Genomic DNA, 22,062 nt, shown 5'->3' on the forward strand with positions numbered 1-22,062 from the left:
TCCATGTGTAGGGTCTTCTCTTGTGTTGTTGGAAGTGAGTGTTTGCTGTGACCAGTGCGTTCTCTTGGCAAAACTCTATTAGCCTTTGCCCTGCTTCATTCTGTTTAGAACTAACACCCAAATTGCTAAAGAGCACTTAGCAAAATTAATTTCTGTCAGAATCAGTGTTCAAATTCCTGTATGTTGACCTTCAGAGTCTGATGTACAAACTTCTGAGTTATCCATCCTCTAGAGCAGGGGCTGGCAAACTTCCTGTAGAGGGCTAGATAGTGAATATTTTAGAGTTTGCAGGGCATATGGTTTGTTTTGCAACGAATGATTCAAGGTGGCTGGGATAGTACAAAAGCAGCCATAGATAAGGCATGAAGGAATGGATGTGGCTGTGCATCAATAAAACTTTATTTACAAAAACACTTGGCAGGCTGGCTTCCCAACAGGCTATGTATGGTTGCTGACCCTTAGTCTAGAGCAGGCCTGTTTTGTATAACCCCGCACAGTGACGATAATGTTCTCAATCTGCACTACCAAATATAGCAGCCACTAGCCATATGTGGCTATTGAACACTTGAAAGGTGGATAATATGACTGAGAAACTGGATTTAAAATCTTATTTTTGTATTAATTAATGTATAGACACATCTGTGTAGAAGTTATGGCATTGGGCAGATTTCGGCATGTACGCTTGTCAGTTCTGGCCATTGTGAAATAAATGAGATGATTAAACTGATACTCTTTTAAAACTATAACTTCAAAGAACAGATAAAATCATCAGTTATAAAGCACACAAAGAAAGAAAAAATATCAGAATAAAATAAATTTTGCAGAATTGTTATCTCAGCTTTGCAAAAAATCATTCTCATTAGTGTAAAAATGTGGTTTTCTTCTTAATTTGTTCTGTAATACACAGAACTTTAATAATAAATATATATATATGTCTTTTATATTTTTTATTTTAATTTTTAGACTTCTAGGCCACCTAACGCTGATTGAATGTGAACTTCCATTCAGAAATTAGCTATGGCAATAATATAAAAGTTATCATCACTTGTTTCTTTCTCACTCCTGTGGTTTGAATAATTTCCCAAAACTGACAAATCTGCTAACATGGATAAAGATATCAGGTTCTGAATTTTGTCCCCCTAAAATGTATATGTTGAAACCCTAATCCATAATATAGTGATGTTTGGAGGTAGGGTCTTTGGGAGATAATTAGGTTTAGATGAAGTCTTAAGGGTGAGAATGTAAGTGGGATAGTGTCCTTACAAGCAGAAGAAGACAGAGCGCTCTCTGCCACGTGAGTACACAGTGAGAAGGTGGTCATCTGCTAGGCAAGGAAGAGGACTCTCACCAGGGACCAAATCTGTAGGCACCTTGCTCTTGTATCTTACAGCTTCTGTAGAAATTAATATCTCTTGTTTAAGCTGGTCAGTCTGTGGTACTTTGTTATAATAGCCAGAGCTATGACAGATCCTGTAATGTCTGAGTCTCTTAGAGAGAGCACGTTTAAGCTACATCTCATATCCACCTGTAGCTTCATCAGAAAAGGGAAATTATGCACCTGTTTGAAGATGTTTGCAAATCAATTGAAAATGCTATAAAAATTATCTTGGCATGCACCATGGAGTCATCTACATGTCAGGGAAAATTGTGTCCACTTAAAACTACCATATGAGCCAAAGTGATTATAGGTGTTAAATAAGCTACTAAAAATATGGCATCATGATATTTACATAGGTGAAAATATTTTGAAGGTACAGAGGAAATATGTTTGACACTTTCAAAGAGATGCTTCAATGACCATCAGTTTTTCACTGCTCAGCATTTGGTCACCGAAATATACTCATTGAGTTCATACAGAGCTTAAATATATCTATTTATCAAGATTCACATGCCACCATACACAGGATATAAAGATGTGAATATGTACACTTGCACAGTACTGGGAAGCTTTCTGACTTGCTGTATTAAAGATGATACCACTCATTCAACTGCTAATATTGAATTTATGTAACACAAAAATTGCCATTATGTTTGGAGGCTAAGATGAAGAAACAGCACTACTTCACATAAACATTGTCTCAGCGTCCTACAGCTGCTTTCAGGGGCATATCTTTATGCATATTTAAAGTTTATAGCATAACACGAGGATCAGAGTTTCTTTTCTTATTCAAACTTTATAGCAAAGCCACAACTACACATTAATATAGCAGCTGTAATGTATTTCCAGTTAAGCTGTCATAAAGTCTAGGGCTTTTCACATCATCACTTTTGAAGGTCGGCGCCACAGAGAAAAAAGCCATTTGTACTGGATCACCATGGTGGTTGGTAATATACACGGTAATAAATATCACAATATATTTCATTTTTATATGTTTTTGATGAAGAGGTAAAAGTGCATCTTCTACAGTTGCTTTTCAGAAATTGCTCATCTGTTGGGAACGAGAGTAAAAGAGACTGAAGCTAAACATTATTTACTGAGACATTACCACTCTTCACTTACACCACAGCTGAAATGAGAAGGGGATGCCAATGATATTTCATTTACAGTGTTGATTTCCAGAGCTCGCCCTATGAAAGTACTGCACGTGTATTCAAGATAAATGTGAGAAAATGGAGATATGCTGACAGGCACGGTTTCCTTTGTTTTTTATTTTTATCATTCAAATAATTTATATCCTTTTGAAACGTAATTGAAAATGTCTTTCAGATGTCATTTCACTGCTTTCACGAGGTGCCTGAGGTTTGTGAGTGCATTGGAAATGTTTAAATCCTCACAGATACTAGTGTGTATATACTTATAGATACATATTTTTAACACAAGTATAGTTTCTAGTCAAAGCTATCGTTTTTCCAATAGTCAGGGATGGATGTGAGAGTTGGACTATAAAGAAAGCTGATCACTGAAAAATTGATGCTTTTGAACTGTGGTGTTGGAGAAGACTCTTGAGAGTCCCTTGGACTGCAAGGAGATCCAACCAGTTTCCATCCTAAAGGAAATCAGTCCTGAATATTCATTGGAAGGACTGATGCGGAAGCTGAAGCTCCAATACTTTGGCCACCTGATGTGAAGAGCTGACTCATTTGGAAAGACCCTGATGCTGGGAAAGATTGAGGGCAGGAGGAGAAGGGGACGACAGGGGGTGAGATGGTTGATGGCATCACCAATTCTCTGGACATGAGTTTGGGTAGACTCCGGGAGTTGGTGATGGACAGGGAAGCCTGGCGTGCTTTGGTCCATGGGGTCGCAAAGAGTCGGACATGACTGAGTGACTGGACTGAACTGAATTGAACTGAACGGTTTCTTATGGGCTTTCCTGTTGGCTCAGTGGTATAGAATCCACCTGCCAATGCAAGAGATGTGGGTTTGATCCCTGGGTGGGGAAGATCCCCTTGAGAAAGAAATGGCAACCTATTCCAGTATTCTTGCTTGGGAATCTCATGGGTACAGGAGCCTGGTGTCCATGGGGTCGCAAAAGAGTCGTACATGACTTAGCGGCTAAAGAGTTAGTCGGTCATAGTTTCTTACAGTAATAAAGATCTCCACTGCTCTGTTCACTTCAGCTGGATCTCCAGCATGCAAAATCTTTACTTAAGGCACGCGAGATCAATCTAGTTCCCTGACTAGAAGTGTGTAACCAACACTCGGCGCAGTCAAATAAATTAAACAAATAAAAATAAATATTAAAAAAACCCCAAAGAATAATACAGTTTAAAAAAAAAAAAAAGATGGATGGCTGGGAAAAGGCGTGAATATCCATTTCCTCCCTAGCTTTCCCTGTTTTGCTCCAGTTGGATTTTCCTCTTTGAATCAGTGGTTAATTGCACTCACCCCTTTGTGAAATCAAATGTCTCTGTCAGCTCAGCTAATCCTCTTCCTTTTTTCATTTTAAGTTCTGTCCATGAGAACTTCTTATGCACAGTCAGACCTGATATCCTGCCTGATCTTTCATTGCCATGAACATCTATTAGGACGACAAGAGTGATTTTAAGAAATAAGACAGCGATGAACATAAAAATCATCAGATCAGTGCAGAGGTGCAGGAAGGCATGGGAGGGCTGGATGCTCCAGAGGTTTGTGCACCTGCTAGGGCTTCTCTGAGCCAGACCAAACTGCTCCCAAACCCCATTTCCCTCCTCTCCTCTTCTAGCCCCCAGTGTGAAGCACCCAATGTGCAGGGCCTTAGCCGGGTCTGAGGATGCAGGCAACCATCCTGATCTCTTCCCCTTTCCCTTCTCAATTCCGAAGTCAGGCGCCTGCTCTTATTCACAATTCTTATTTCTAAGTTTTCAGGGTTTATTTCTTTTATTAAGAATGATGGACAGTAAGCAGCAAAGCTCTTACTTTTAAAAACAATCAAGAAGTTCAAACATGCATACACACAGTTTCGATAATTATCAAAAGCCTGTATCATACAATAGAAATTAATGCAGCTTACAGATGAAGGCACATCACTGCTGGTGTTAGCAATTTCTGTGTGATCTTGGAATATTTGTTTACTTTTTGATTAGCACAATCCACTCATGTATCACTTTGATATATACTAATACAAAAGCAAAAACAAGGAAATACTAAAGATGGAAATATATTCCCTATCTACAATTTTAGAAATAGTGTGAGGTTTTCAGCCAAGTACAAAAAGTTCATCACATGAGAATTTGTTGTTGTTCAGTCCCTCAGTCACGTCCAACTATTTGCGACCCCATGGACTGCAGCACACCAGGCTTCCCTGTCCTTCACTATCACCCAGAGCTTGCTCAAACTCATTTCCATTGAGCCAGTGATGCCATCCAACCATCTCATCCTCTGTCGTTCCCTTCTTCTCCCGCCTTCAATCTTTCCCAGCATCAGGGTCTTTTCTAATGAGTCAGTTCTTTGCATCAGGTGGCCAAAGTATTGGAGCTTCAGCTTGAGCATCAGTCCTTCCAATTAATATTCAGGGTTGATTTCCTTTAGGATGGACTGGTTTGATCTCCTTGCAGTGCAAGGGACTCTCAAGGGTCTTCTCCAACACCATAGTTCAAAAGCATCAATTCTTCACATGAGAATATATACTTTTAGTGACTAGGATTTTAGAAATAAAATAATTGAGTCACATATATCTAGTTTGTGAAATCAAAGATTTGCAGCGATATATGTCTGTTCTATGTATGTGCATTCATGTGTATTGAAGAAGACTACATGATAGATAGACCCTCACCTTTCCCATACATAAGCTTATGGGTGTTATTTTCAGAAATGGAATTTATCTGTGTTACTTCTGGGTGCCTGATCAGGAAGTCATGCAATGAATACAACCAAACTCTGTACAAAGAACAAGACAGGATTTAGTCTGGAGGTGCAAAATTAACGGGATGGAAAATTAAATCTACTACAGCTCATTGATATAATTAACTTTATCATGTAGGTAGCTATTTAATGTAATTCTGAACACTGAGATTATATATAGTAAAATTTTTTTTAAGAAAAGCATTTAAAATGCAATTTATTCAAAATTATCAGGTAATTCACACCACGTATTGAATTAGTATAGGGCATCTCTTTTTAAAAAGATTTTTAAATTAAAGTTAGTTTTTCCAGTTTTATTAAAAAACAATTGACATATATCACAGTATAAGGAGGATGTCACAGTGGTTCAATTTACATATATTGTGAAGTGACTACCACAATAGGTTTTGTCTTTATTTATTATATGAATATGCAACTTAACAAGCTATGAGGGTGCAGTGAGCATAGACAGATATCCTTGAGAAAATTCCCTACAGGTTGTTAGTTGATTGATTAAATTGATTAGTATTGCTTCAGTTCAGTTCAGTCACTCAGTCATGTTGACTCTTGCGACCCCATAGACTACAGCACACCAGGCCTCCCTGTCCTTCACCAACATTTGAGCACTACTGGTATGTCTCAGTTACAGTGCCTTTCTTAGGCTATCATAAGAAGGCATGATTTAGCGGTTGTTTAGTCGCTAACTCCTGTTTAACTCTTTACAACCCCATAGACTGTGGCCCGCCAGGCCCTTCTGTCCATGGGATTTCCTAGCAAGGATACTGGAGTGGGTTGCTATGTCCTTCTCCAGGGAATCCAACCCATGTCTCCTGCATTCTTTATCACTGAGAGGATAAGGAATGCAGGCGGGTTCTTTACTACTGAGCCACCTGGGAAGCCCTGATTTAGCAGTACCTTTTACTAAACAAACAATAAAGAAACAGGCAGACAAACAAAAGGATCAGAACAAAACCCTAGGGGCCTTAGTTGAATTCAGGATATGAGTTCTTCAGTATTTTGGCTCTTCTCTCTCACAATGTAGTGCAAGGATGTTAAGGTTTCCAAGCAGACTTATAAATAGATTATACTGCCCTCTACTTATCGCTGTAGCCAGAACGCCAGGACTGGGTTGAACAGAAATGGGTTGAAGAGAGCAGGCACTTGCTTTGCTCCTGTTTCCATGATAGTGAAAGACAGGGAAGTCTGGTGTGCTGCAGTCCATAGGGTTGAAAAGAGTCAGAATCGACTGAGCAACTGAACGACTGTACAGAAAGCATTCACTCTTCCGCTATTACAAATGATGTTAGCTGCAGGCTTTCCATAGATTCCTGTTTTCAATTTGAGGAAGTTTTTTCCATTCCTAACTTGCTGAGTGTTTATCATGGTGATTGGGGAATGCTGTTCAGTATTGTTTCTTCTTTTATTACCACAATCAAATAATTTTTAACTTTAATGTCACAATTTTGTGATCACATTGGTTGATTTTCTAATGTTAAAGTAACTTTGCATTCTAGAGTGAATCCCAATTGGTCATAATGTATTTCTTTAAAAATGTACTTTAGATTTAATTTGCTAAAATTTTAAAATGATTTTTTATGACTTTTCATTATAGATAGATCTTGTTCAGTTGCTAAGTTGTGTCTGACGCTTTGCAACCCCATGAACTGCAGCAGGCCAGGCTTCCCTGTCTTTCACTATCTCCCTGAGTTTGCTCAAATTCATGTCCATTGATTCAGATATGCCATCCAACCATCTCATCCTCTGTCATCCCCTTCTCCTCCTGCCCTCAATCTTTCCCAGCATCAGGGTCTTTTCCAATGAGTCAGCTCTTTATGTCAGGTGGCCAAATTACTGGAGCTTCAGCTTCAGCACTGATTCTTCTAATGAATATTTAGGGTTGATTTCCTTTAGGATTGATTGGTTGGATCTCCTTGCTGTCCAAGTGACTCTCAAAAGTCTTCTCTAGCACCACAGTTCGAAAGCATCAATTCTTCAGTGATCAGTCATCTTTATAGTCTAAATCTCATATTCATACATGACTACTGGAAAAACCATAGGTTTGACTATATGGACTTTTGTCAACAGTGTGATGTCTCTGCATTTAAATACACTTGTCTATATTTCTCATAGGTTTTCTTCCAGGGAACAAGCGTCTTTTAATTTCATGGTTGCAGTCACTATCCACAGTGAGTGTGGAGCCCAAGAAAATAAAATCTGCCACTGTTTCTACTTTTTCCGCATCTATTTGCCCTGAAGTGATAGGACCAGATGTTACGATCTTAGTTTTTTGAATGTTGAGTTTTAAGCCAGCCTTTTCACTCTCCTCTTTCACATTCATCATGAGGCTCTTTAGTTAATCTTCACTTTCTGCCATTATAGTGGTGAAATCTGCAAATCTGAGGTTGTTTATATTTCTCCTGGCAATCTTGATTCCAGCTTGTGTTTCATCTAGCCTGGCATTTCACATGATGTACTCTGCATATAAGCTAAATGAGCAGGGTGACAATATGTAGTCTTGATGTATTGCTTTCCCCATTTGGAACCAGCCTATTTTTCCATGTTCAGTTCTAACTGTTGCTTTTTGACCTTGCATACACGTTTCTCAGGAGGCAGGTAATGTGGTCTGGTATTTCCATCTCATCAAGAATACTCCATAGTTTGTTGTGATCCACACAGTCAAAGGCTTTTGCATAGTCATGAAGTAAAAGTAGATAATTTTTTGGAATTCCCTTGCTTTTTCTATGATCCAGCGTATGATGGCAACTTAATCTCTGGTTCCTCTGCCTTTTCCAAATCCAGCTTGTACATCTAGAAGTTCTCAGTTCATGTCCTATTGAAGCCTAGCTTGAAGGATTTTAAACATAATCTTGCTAGCATGTGGAATGAGTGCAATTGTACAGTAGTTTGAACATTTTTTGGCATTGGTTTTCTTTGGGACTGGAATGAAAACTGAACTTTTCCCATCCTGTGGCCACTGCTGAGTTTTTAAAATTTGCTGGCATATTGAGTGCAGCACTTTAACAGCATTATCTTTTAATCTGAAGTTTTCTTTCATGTTTTTGTCTGGTTTTGATGTTAGGGTAATGCTGTCTCATAAAATTAATTCGGAGATGTTTCCTCCTCTCCTTGATCCTGAATAAGTTTTTGTAGAATGAGGATTATTTTCTTCATAAGTGTTTGGTAGAATTCAACAGAGAAGACCTGTGAACCTAAAATTTTCTTTGTTGAATGATTTGTAACCACAAGTTCATTTAAGATTATTCAGGTTAGCTGTTGCTGCTAAGTCACTTCAATCGTGCCTGACTCTGTGCGCCCCCATAAACGGCAGCCCACCAGGCTCCCCCATCCCTGGGATTCTCCAGGCAAGAACACTGGAGTGGGTTTCCAGTTCCTTCTCCAATGCATGAAAGTGAAAAGTGAAAGTGAAATAGTTCAGTCGTGTCTGACTCTTAGCGACCCCATGGACTGCAGCCTACCAGGCTCCTCAGTCCATGGGACTTTCCAGGCAAGAGGACTGGAGTGGGGTGCCATTGCCTTCTCCATCAGGTTAACTATTTCATCTTAAATGAGCTTGACAGTTTTTATCTTTCAATGAAATTGTCCATTTCATCTATTTTCAAGTTTATTGGCATACAGTTGCTTATGATATTTATTATGTTTTTAATATCTATACAGTTTGAAGTGTTTGTGATATTGGAATAAGCATGTTAATTCCTTATTTTTTCAGATGTCTTACTAGCAGTTTCTCAAGTTTAATAATTTTTTTGGGAAAGAACCAACTTTTGGTTTAATTTCTTTGATTTCTAGACTCATATTTTGTATTTCCTTTCTTCTACTTGCTTTGAGTTTAATATATTCTTCTTTTCCTAGTTTTTAAAAGACTAAGCTTAGGTCATTGATTTGAGAACTTTGTTATTTTTAGAGTAAGAATTTACTGATGTGATTTCCCTTAAAACCACTATTTTAGTTGTAGCCAACAAATTTTAACGTACCATGGTTTCATTTTCTTTCAGTTCAAGATATTTTCTAATTTTCTTGCATTTCTGCTTTGATCTATGTATAATTTAGAAATACGTTGTTTATATACCCCACTTGGGGATTTTTTTCTATATCATTGATTTTTAGTTTAATTTCTTTTTGAATAGCAAACACTTAATATGTTTTCAGTCATCTTACATGTACTAAGCCTAGTTTTATGGTGCTGTATATGCCCAAGTTTAATGAATGTTGCAGTATGCTTGAATGCCAAATACACTCATTTTGAGTTATCCATAAATATCAATTAGGTCAACTTGGTTAATAGAGTTGTTAAAGTCTTTTATATTCTTACTAATTATCTCTCTACATTTTCTGTCAGTTACTGAGAATTGAGCACTGAAATCTCCAACTAAAATTGTTGACTGATTCTATTTCTTTGTTCAACTCCACCAGTTTTATTTCCCCTCATTTATTTTGAAGTTATGCTTTTTCGTTACAAATATTTCTGATTTTTATATCCTGATGAATCAATCTCTTTATCAGTATGAAACATCTTTCTTTATTCCTAGTAATACTCCTTTTAAAAAATCTACTTTTCTTATATCAATTTTTATCACATCCTTTACTTTTATCCTCATTTTGTTCCTTCATTTAAAATTTCCCCCCAGTTTTATTGAGGGATAATTGGCATACAGAACTGTTGCAGGAAGGGGGATCCCTTCCGGGGCCTGAAACTGGGCCCTTGTCTAACACTCGGAAATGAATTGTCCAAGGAGACACATGTGCTGACAAAGCAAGAGATTTTCTTGGGAAAGGGCACCCAGGTGGAGAGCAGTAGGGTAGGGAAACCCAGGAGAACAGCTCTGTCACATGGCTTGCAGTCTTGGGTTTTATGGTGATAGGATTAGCTTCTGGGTTGTCTTTAGCCAATCATTCTGACTCAGAGTCCTTTCTGGTGGTGCACGCCTTGTTCAGCCAAGATGGATGCCAGAGAGAAGGATTCTGGGATGTGGTCGGACATGTGGTGTCTCCTTTTGACCTTTCCTGAACTCTTCTGGTTGATGGAAGCTTATTAGTTCCATGTTCCTTACCAGGACCTCCTGTTGTAAAACAACTCATGCAAACAGTTACTATGGTGCCTGGCCAGGGTGGGCAGTTTCAATCAGTGTGCTTCCCCTAACAGAGCTGTGTAAGTTCAAGGTGTACAGCATAATTGTTTGACTTGCAAACATCATGAAATTATTACCACAATAAGTTTATTTAACACCCATCATCTCATATAGGTACAAAAGAAAAAAAATCAGAAAAAATATGTTTTTTCTCTTGCGATGAGAACTCTTAATATTTACTCTTTTAAAAACTTTCAAATATACCAGGCAGCAATGTAAAGTTTGTTTCGTTGACAACATATAGTTGTTTCTAGCTTTCAAATTCTAATGATTTCTGATTTTTATTCAGTGTTATTTATATTTAATGTTAATTTTTAAATTTAAATATCAATACAGTTAATTTTAAATCTGTAAATGTATTGTTTATATATGCCCCATATGGTCTCTGTTCCCTTGTTTCTCTTGCTTTCTCTTGTATTAATTTCTTTCTTATGACTTCATTTTATTTCTACTTTGTGCCTTATTAGCTACACCTCATTATTTTCTTTTTATTAAAGTGGTTTCTTTAGGGATTTTAATATATGTCTTTAACTTGAGTCTACCTCCAAATAATATTTTTTCACTCCACAATAATGTAAGAGATTTGCATAAAGCTACCCCATCCCCCCTCCATCTTTTATGTTATTGTTGCATATTTTACTTATAAATATGCTAAAATCTTTGGTATATTGTTATTATTTTTGATTTAATTAGTGGGGTTTGAAGATTTGCTTCAAACTTGTTGAGGTTGGTCTACTTCTCACTTTCTGAAGTCATACCAGAGTTCCTCTCAGTAACTGATTGATAGTCACTGGTCAATAAGTAGCCAGACTATCATGTTTTCTCTGATCCTTTGCACTTGTTTCTAATTATTTCTTATTAAGTCATCACTCAATAATTGAATCATTTGCTTGAACACTATCTACATAGATATTTGTTTCAATATATGCATTTCGCTCTTCTGAATATTACTCTGTAACTCCTTTTCTTTACATATTTTATGTCTCCTAAGTTGTAATATGGTTAGTTTTACATGGCTATAATTATGATTTTAATATGGTTAATTTTATCATATTTTATATAAATTTAATTATAAACTAAGGCCTACTCCAATACTTCTGCACATTTTTCTTGTACTCTATCATGACGTCAAGTTTAACCTATTCTTACAAAGTTGTTGAAATATCTTAATAATTGCCATTTTTTGAGCAGTTTTGTTGTTTTAAAAGTATAGCCAAAATGTTCAAATAATTGAATTAGAACTAAAACACTAGTGTGCTGCTATTAGGTAGGTATCACGGAAGAGATATTTTTAGAAATTTAATACTTGAGCATAAATTTATATGATTTCAGCTCTAGGAAAAGTGAATTAGTTTCTCCAAAAGCGCTGAGCACATTGATTTGAAAATTTGTACCTTATCCAGCAGCACCTGCAGTAAAACACTTCATTGTATAAAAGTCAAGAAAAACATTACCTGAAACTATGTTTAAATGAGGTGATTTTTCATTCAAGCTGTAGCCTGGTCATAAAAATCTAGGGGTCACATTTACAATAGGACTTTAGATGAGGATTTAGTTCAAATAAAGACCCAAGTTATATCTGGGCATCCTGTCAAACTGACCATGAATAAAGTAAATCTCTTTTATTTTCAATATTTAATACTTTTAAGGTAGATTATTTTCAGGGCATTCTGAGCTAGTATGGCAGCAGGTATATCAACATTTCATGGAATATAATACAAAGATTAATTCCATCACACTTGAATCTAATTCTCTTAGGTACATCAAAATCACATAGGGATGCCTCCATACTTTCAGGCTCATAAAATTGCTATAGGGGGCCATAAATTGGCTCTATGAAGTTCACTTTGCCCCCAGGAGAAACCATGAAGAGCAGTAAGATTCAAGTTATGCTGTGTGTGGTAGAAAGAATTAATTCAACAGGAAAAAAAATTCCACTTTAAGCTCAAATTTAGCTTCACAGTAGCAAAGAATACAATGCGTGAATAAGAATTAGGTATTCACAGTGACTGAAAGTATGACCCTTAGTCTCTCCAAAGATAACCAGCTGCCTAAGAAGCCATTAGAAATGTAGAAGAAGAGTATTATTTACATCAAAATTTAAATATAATATTTAGAAATCTTTAGAGACCAAGATGGAGGAGAGCACTCATTATGTCTAGTCTTCTTGCTTCTATTTGACTAATTCCTCATTAGAATTGTGTTCTCTGCCTCTGGGGACCTAATCAAGGGAGGCGGGATGGGCTTTCTGGCCCTTTCATACGCTAATGAATAGGAAGGAAGGACAATGTAGTAATTTTCCTCTAAAGTGATAATGAATTTTGTTGTTGTTAAGAAAACTGTAGATGTGGTTCAATTCATCTGCTATCATGGGACATTCCTTTGACACTATTAAAATCTATTTGATTTCCTTTTTATTTTAAGGTTTGGACATACATAATTATTCAGTCTTTTTGTCCAACTAAATGGAATTTGAGGATATAATTCCTAAAACATATTTCTTTTTAGTTTCCTGCAAAAACTCTTTGGTGGGACTCTCCTTACCATGACTTTCAAGGGCTCCATATTCTCTTCATTTCATTACTCCACTCTTATTTTTAACTACTTTCCTTCGTGTGTCCTAAGTTTCAGCAAAGGTGATTCATTTTTCCTGTGCTTCTTTCTCTTTATACTTCTGCTGACGCCACTCTTTTCTTGTATCTGTGTCTTTAAACTCCTTTCCCCTCTCCTCCAAGTTCTTCATGGAGTCTTTTCTAATACATCCAAGCATGAGGCAAAGAAAATTCTTTCCATAATTTTCCAAGACTCACTTTTGGGACATTTTATTATAATTCTGGTTTCATTCTAGTGGACACTCTGTTTTTGTCTCTCCTATAGTATTTAATGCATAGTTTGAATTCAATGAATACATTTTGCATGAATGCTAAATAAATTGATAATTAAAAAAAACAGAAAAAGAATAATCTTAGGACTATATGGGCAGAAAGCACATCTTGCAATTTCTCAGCTGCTTTTTGAACTAGTATTAAACTTTTTTCTTCAATCCGTAAAATCTAGACAAAATATAAGTGGGTATGGCTTGTTTCTGAAGGGTAATTATCTTATTGGGGATTCCCTGGTGGCTCAGGTGATGAAGACTCTGCCCGCAATGTGGGAGGCCGAGGTTCAATCCCTGAGTTGGGAAGATCCCTTATTGCTTTTGGACTGCTGTAATGAAATGCCACAGACTGCTTAGCTTATAAACAATAAAATTTTATTCCTCACAGTTCTGGAGGCTGGAAGTCTGGGATCAAGGTGCCAGATTCGTTATATTCTGGTGAGAGCCTCTCTCTGCTTCCTAGCTGTTGCCTTCTTGCTGTGAGGTCCTTTTTTTAAGGCACTGATGTCATTCACAAAGGCTCCACCCTCATGAGGGAGTCATTTCTCAAAGGCCCTGCCCCTTAATACCACCATCTGTAGGGGTTAGGTTTTCAACATATGAATTTTGGGGCTACAGCAGAAAGGAACTTTTAAACATAAAAACAATGAAAAAATTTTAAAGAAAAAAGTATACTTGCATTTATGAAAAAAATAAAAAAGTATTTAGGCTGAAATGACTTAAAATAAGTAAAACAGATGGGGAAATATTAGCAATTAATATTATAAGATAATATCCTTAACGTAATAAGGATTCTCAGAGTTGACTTCATGAGGCCATGGGCAGGGGATAAGAGCCTGATTGGGAACCTGTTTGGGGATTGAAGGGACATCTGTTTTCCCAGAAGCACATGGATTCAAAAATATAACCAGATATTTTTAAGAAGTAGGAATGAATTCTGAAAACAAAATCAATACTCTCTCCCACTGCAGTGGGACTGTGGTTGATTTTCATTATCTTCCTGTTCTTTTCTAGGTTTTTTTATGATCAGAAAAACAATTCTGTGGGTGTATATTATTTTTAAAAAATAAAGTCCACTCCTTTGAATGTAAGCTGGCTCCAAGTGCCTCTGCAGAAAGGGAAGAGTTTGTTCCTTAGCTGTGCATGCTAAGTCGCTTCAGTTGTGTCTGACTCTTTGTGACCCCATGGACTGTAGCCCACAATGTTCCTCTGTCCATTTGATTCTCCAGGCAAGAATACTGGAGTGGTTGCCATGCTCTCCTCCAGGGAGTCTTCCCAATCCAGGGATTAAACTCGCGTCTCTTATGTCTTCTGCATTGCAGGTGGGTTCCTTATGACTAGTGCCACCCAGGAAGTCCCCACTTAGCTGTAACAGAGCCCAAAAAAGGTGCCTTGCAAGGCACTGATGTTTAGTTGAACTGAGGGGCTCACCATCTTCAACATCTGCTCAAAAGTATTGCTATTATTCCTGTTGCTTTCACTAAGCAGTATTCAGGAAATCTGCATTTCTTAGAAAGAGACATTTTTGGGTAGAAAATGCAGATGAATCAGGAGCTTAAATATTGGGATTTATTATTACTTTTTTTGGTAAGAAAGGACTTCAGTGAATTAACATGAAAATAAGATGTGGAGAATCCTTCCTCACATCATTGGGAAAAGACCTTATCTTGCATAGAACGCATGAAATTTTCTGTGTCATTATCCAGTTGTGTGCATGTGGTGTGTGTGAGTGTGCACAAACCATTTAAACTCTAGGGCATTCATTTCTTCATTTGTGCAAACTGTTGTGTTAGATTATCTTGAGGTGGATTCCCTCAGCTCTCAAATTTCTGAAATTCTGAACCATATGTATTAGGTTTCTCTTCATGCAGTTTTCTCCTGTGATGCATAGTGAGTAGGCACAGAAGAAATCATTTTCTAGGGTGGTGCCATCTATGCTAAAGGCATCTTTCCTTGAAATTGTCCCTGACTTGATACCAAAAATAATTCAGAGAGCTTCTAACTTTCAGTTTTCAAGTCTTAGGGCCCATAAGCCTCTGAGTAAAAGAAGCAATTTTTAGAGAAAAGGCAAATGTTACCTTTCCAGTACAAAATTCAGGCAGTTTTTCAAATATCGTCTTTTCAGGTCTGCACTCTGACTTGGCTTCAAGCTAAACTGACAGATGCTGTCACCATTTTCATTGGAGTACCTGATACCGCAGCCCAAGACCTCAGGTAGCTCTTGGCTCTGGGATAGGATTTTATGAGCATTTTTGCCCAAACCTTACTATTTGGGTAGCAGTACTGTTGTTTAAGATTTTTTTTTCATTGTTTAATACAGATATAGTACTATGATACTATATAATACTACTTGTTGTTGTTCAGTAAGTAATTGTATCCAACTGTTTGTGACCTCATGGACTGCAGCACACCAGGCTTCCCTGTCCTTCACCATCTCCTGGAGTTTGCTCAGATTCATGTCCATCGAGTTGGTGATGCCATCCAACCATCTCATCCTCTGTCATCCCCTTCTCCTCCTGCCTTCAATCTTTCCCAGCATCAGGGTCTTTTCAAATGAGTTGGCTCTTTGCATCTGGTGGCCAAAGTATTGGAGTTTCAGCTTCAACATCAGTCCTTCCAATGAACACTCAGGACTGATCTCCTTTAGGATGGGCTGGTTGGATCTCCTTGCAGTCCAAGGGACTCTCAAGAGTCTTCTCCAACACCACAGCTCAAAAGCATCAATTCTTTGGTGCTCAGCTTTCTCTGTAGTCCAACTCTCATATCCATACATGACTACTGGAAAAATTATTTCGATAAAATTTATAATTCCATGAATGAAAAACTACATTCTTGTGATATATATATATATATATATATATATATATATATAAAGTAAGCATGAAAATACACGTGTATCCAAAATGTTACATATGTGTAACCAAATATATACATGTATAACCAAAGCATACTAGTTATTGACTTTAAAAAAATTCAAAAATAAGTAAGACAAAGGAATAATGCATGTAATTAATTTACAAAATTTGTAAGCTGCAAACTAGGTTCTTCGATGAAAACAGGAAAGAAAAACAGGGTCTGTTGGTCACTAATAGTTATATAGTATGTTGTCACTTTGAGATGAAAATGAGGTTTAAAGTTAATTATACACAGCTATTTTAAAATTTTTAATATCAACCAGCATTATCTATGTAGTAGAAAAACATAAAACATATTTAGTTATTCCTCCAAAACTAAAAGTTAATTCTTATTCATAATGACTTAAGTTGTTTTTGTTCAACAAACTTTTATTTCCAGAAGCCATCTGAGCATGTGGTTATTAAATAACTTATAAGTATCAATTTAGAATGTTTAGGATATTTGCAACAATATTTTCATATAGTTAATAAGTAATTCAAACAATTGTTATTGTTAATCGAAAGACTGAATGAACGAAGTGGGTTTACAACCAGAGTTCATTCTTTTCTTCTCTTTTCTTTTTTTTTTTGAGCCAATTCTTGTGCTCACTGTCTCATAGGTTAGTACTCCTGCTCATATCTTGTTATTGAATCTCAGAGGGATGCCGTGATACATCTAGTTTCCCAGAGCTGTGTGTCTCAGCCAAGACCAGAATAGAATCCTAGTAGGCTCTGGAGCCTCTTTTACAATAGTTCAGCTCAGCTGACTCCGAAAAGCTGAAATGGACTCTAAGACTTCAGCCTTGCCTTCATCTTCTTAAAGCATGTGGTCTTGGATCCTAGCAGTGCCTGGCAGGAGCTGCACTTGACTTCTCTGTGGTCATGTGGGCTTCCCTGGTGGCTCAGCTGGTAAAGAATCCGCCTGCAATGCGGGAGACCTAGGTTCAATCCCTGGGTTGGGAAGATCCCCTGGAGAAGGGAATGGCTACCCACTCCAGTATTCTGGCCTGGAGAACTCCATGGACTGTATAGTCCATGGGGTCACAAAGAGTTGGACACGACTGAGCCACTTTCACTTTCTGGTCGTCTAGTCTCAGTTGGTCCAGCCCTGCTCTGAAAATCCTGACAGGACTGTTACAGGAAACTGGCATAAATGTATGAGTGTGTGTCTGTGTGTGTGTGTGTGCACGCACAAACAGTGAGTCAGGCAAAATAAGTCACATGGAAAAACGTCAGCAGCCTCTGGACTTTCTGAGCTTTTCTCCAATACCACACGCCCCCTCCCTTCTCTCCTATCTGTACTGTGTTCCTCTTACTTTCCTTTCAAATAACTTGGCCTTACCTTTCCAGTTGGGTCTCTCTCTATCACCCAATCCCTTACTATTTAACTAGTACTTAAACTGTACTTCAGCATGTAGCCATCATTTAAAAAATTTAGTGTCTGATGAATTTTTGAATATTTTAAAAAGCTGGTTTATAAATTTGTGGATAAGTCTTTATTGTTTCTTCGTTCATTTCATTATATAATTTTGACCATTTCTTTTTAAAGACATTAGTTACATTTCATAAGGGACCTATGGAAAGGATGACATTACATATATCTCATGACTTGCTAACAGCAATGGCTGTAAAATAAATTAGTAGATGAAGGAAAAGAGAGAAGATTGAGATTCATGGTCATCATGGGGATTGGGGTTATGCCAAGTTTAATCTTTCTCTGCTGACCCAGTTCTTTGCTAATAAGAACAATAAGGACTGTTCTCCATTCATGAGCCTGAAGGGCCAGGGTCAGATCAGTTCCGCAGTATTTTAAAACATCACTTTTCAGCTTGTGGATTCTGTCTCATACATCACGGGTCCTTCTCACTCAACCATTTCATCTCCATCAGCATGCACACGTATCCTGGAAACATCCATCTTAAAATGGATAAAACAAAACCAACCCCAGAGAAAAAACAAAAACTTCAAATGTCCTTTGACTCCACGTAATCCACCAGGTAACAGACACATATTTCTTCCCTCTTTTATAAAAAATTTTTTTCTTAAAATTGTGATCTCTCTTCATGGCCTCCAACTCCTCCCTCTCTTTCCCTCTTAAGCCTATCACAATTTTACTTTATCCCAACTTCAGTACTCTTGAAAAAGTCATTACATTTCTCCACATTGCCTAGATAGCAGGGAACTTTTTTCTTATCTAACTTTTCAGTAATAGTCAATCCACTTTACCATCCCTTTTTTCTTTAAATATACTTCTATTGTTTTCTGTGATACCACAATCTCTTCCTTCCTAATATTGTATTGACTACTTCTTGGTCATTTTTGGCCACTCTTCTATTATACCTTTAACACTTGGAATGTTTTAGGATCAGATCCTAGTCTGTCTTTTATTCTTTAACTACTTGGGCTCTTTGATGATATCTTGTTTTAGAAAATATCTTGTCTTATGGATTAAAAACTAGAAAATGTCTTACTTAGATATTTCTCTGTTGTCCTTCCAATAGTATTTGTGATCAAGAGAGGTGGATGTCTTGTCTCCATAATGCTTGAAACATAGGAGGCACTAGTTAAACATTGATATTTGCTGAAACCTGAGTCATAGAAACTTATAGCTGATTTTGGGAAACCAAGATGTGAAACTTCGGTATTAGTTCTAGGGAAGCATCAAGTAATACTCTTTGTGATCACATGTGCTATACAGTCCACGGAATTCTCCAGGCCAGAATACTGGAGTGGGCTGCCATGCCCTTCTCCAGGGGATCTTCCCAACCTAGGGATTGAACCCAGGTCTCCCACATTGCAGATGGATTCTTTACCAGCTGAGCCATGAGGGGAGACCAAGAATACTGGAGTGGGTAGCCTATCCCTTCTCCAGTGGATCTTCCTGACTCAGGAATCAAACCGGGGTCTCCTGCATTGCAGGCAGATTCTTTACCAACTGAACTATCAGGGAAGCCCAAGTAATAGTTCAGTATACATTTTATTGGAGAATGGTATTAGCCATCAAGATCTAAGTGCTAGGTGTGCTAATTTATAGTAGAATGTTGTTGCTTCTATGTCCTCTAAACTGACAGAGCAAAAATATATCTGTGTGTACACAACTGCCTTTTCAAGAACTAAAATATTATCTATGTATTAATTATTACAGTTAATATATACTTCTATGAAAAATTGTTCATTGTTTTCCTATAAGGATATAACCTCCCAAGGTTTGTTATCTTGATGCTCAGTAACTATAAAGATACTTTATGTATTCATTCTTAAAACTGAATGTTTGGAAGAAATAATTTCTTCCCCATGTACCACCTTTATTAGTGCTTTATTACTGATATATTGCCTGGAAGTAGTATTTAAGACATAGTTGGGGTCACTTAAATTAGAATAACTGTCACTAATTCCCTGATTTGAAAAATCACATACTATTTTGATTAAAACCTTAAAAAAATCTTCTAAAGAAACCACCTAGGTAAGTAAGCCATACCGTGTTTTTAAAAGAAATATCATAACTTTAATAGAGAAGTCAGGAAAAACTTGCAGAAAATTCATAGAATACAAATATATACATGATGTTTTAAATAATGTAGTTTTAAGAAAATGTAGTTAAAAATTACAATGTACTAAAAACTCTACTTGGCAAATCAAGCATCAGGTGTTCCATACATGTGATTTTCTATAATAGCAGAAATTACTATAAGCATCAAGGTATTCTAGCCTAAAACATCAGCTTTATTTTCTCTTTGAAGTATAAAATGTCTACGGATTCTTCAATGGAAATCTGGACTGAAGTTAATTTTTCTCTTTTTGACTTGTTTACAATTATTGTTATGTGCATAATTTAGGGATACTAAATTGTATAATTTATTTTTGCCCCTATTAAATATCCTTAGAATGCCATGTTGCTTGACTTAAAATGTGATTTTGAAATATTTTTAGAGTGTAGAGAGCAATATGAATATATTTGCAGCCAACACAGAGTTTAAGAACAAGAGTCTTTACTGATAGAGTTGGCACCTCCTGTTCCTCTTCATCCATGAACCTTCTCTTCTGAGGTAGCCATTGCCAGGAATTTGTGTTGATCCCTCTTTGGCATGTCCTTGTATTTTCAGGGTATGTGTGTGGATCAATAAACACTATATGGTGAAGTGTTGCTTCCCTTTTTACTTTAATAAATATGTGACATCACCCTGTCTATATCATTCAACAACTTACATTGTGGGGTGCTGAATTACACTTTTTGAGGCTTGTCCACACTTCTTCACTTAACTGTACATCAGGGGGTAGTAACTATAACCTGCATGCCAAATCTGTACTGTTGCATGTTTCTGTAAATAAAATTTTACATTGGAATAACAGCCCTGGACCCTAGCCTGGTTTATTTGGGTTGGCCAAAAAGAGCGTTCAGATTTTCCCCTACACTGTTAATGGAAAAACTCAAATGAACTTTTTGGCCAACCCAATACCTTGTCTTTGCTGCATTTGTGCTATAATAGCATAGTTGAGTAGTTGCAACAGAAACTCTATGAATTCCAAAGCCTAAGATATTTATTATCTAGCTGGTCTTTCATAGTAAGTTTGTTGACTCCTGCTCTAACTCATCCAGCTTCTTTGCTCTTATGTTATTCTAGTGTATCATAACTTAATTATGAACTGTATTTAGTTTTCCTTCTCTTGCTAGGCAATTATACTTTTTCCATGGTAAATGTTTTCAGCTTATTTGCCTTTCTATGTGGCTTCTGACTTTCTTTCACAGGTTTTCTAGTTTAATTTTGTATGGAACAGCAAGTTATACAACTAGGCTTACCTACACTGAGTGTAAAAGATGAGTAAGAGAACGTTGATGAAAATTTGGAAGTTCCCCTAAATATTTCATTTATTAGTTTAGGGCATATATTGCAGCATAGATATATGTTTTTCTCCTTATTTCCATTATTCAGCTATATCCCTGATTGGTAAGGTTTCTTTGGGGGCAGCAAGGTGTTCCTGTTTTTATATGTGATTAAATATGGCAGGGGCTGTGGAAAATGTGAAACTGAAGAAATATAGGTTGATCCCTCAGCACATAACCCATTGCTCTTGGCACAATATCAACTCTGCTGTAAGAAAAATATAATACAAAGGTGTGACCTTCAAAAGAAACCAATGAAATACTAAGACAGATACCCAACAAAAACACTTCCTGAAATGAATTACAGATTGATGATGGACTTGAAAAGAGAAGTTAATGCTGAAAAAATCCTTCAACTGTTCTTTAAAGGATCAAGAGAATGAAATATACCTGCCTGCCAGTAAACATGCATAGCAAGACTTTTCCATCTATCATTTCATGTTCTGAGAGGCAGCAACGATATTCTGACTTCAGAAGCTTGAATTTCCTTAATGAGTTCTCTACTAGACTTTCACAGGCTGTTCTATTATATCAGTTTCAGGAGACTTAAAGAAGGATTTGTATTAAAGTGATTGTATGTCTATCATTTTTGTAAGGGAAAAAAGGAATACTGGATAAAGGAGAATGCACTGTGCCATCCCCACACCTGAATTTATTCTATTTTTCAACTTTCTCCTAATACAGGTGATTCCTAATGTAGGTTGAAGCCATCCATTTAAGCATGACCTATTCATGCTCACAAAATGATTGATTTAGACAACCACTGAAATGCTGAACTCCCCACTCCTATAGCTTGACATTCTTGCACTACAGATATTGAAGGCTTAAGGCAAGAAGATTTACTATATAAAGGATCAGCTAGAAAGCCAAGATGGCTCAGTGACAGCCATGTTGATTTTTGAATGCAGTTATAACCATAAAAATGACTGGTATTGTGTGAGTTCATTTATCCCTCACAGGGACTTCAATAGAGAATATGTTAAGTTTTCAAGTCA

At 36.9% G+C, this 22,062-nt stretch overlaps 1 long non-coding RNA gene across 1 annotated transcript in view; it reads left to right on the plus strand.

Moving 5' to 3' along the window:
• Nucleotides 1-22,062, plus strand: part of LOC145523743 (uncharacterized) — a 237,653-nt gene that overhangs the window by 168,512 nt on the left and 47,079 nt on the right. The window lies entirely within an intron of this gene.

This window comes from Giraffa tippelskirchi, chromosome 10 (assembly GCF_054371585.1).
Source record: "Giraffa tippelskirchi isolate mGirTip1 chromosome 10, T2T-mGirTip1v1.2.pri, whole genome shotgun sequence".
In the NCBI taxonomy this organism is placed as follows: domain Eukaryota; kingdom Metazoa; phylum Chordata; class Mammalia; order Artiodactyla; family Giraffidae; genus Giraffa; species Giraffa tippelskirchi.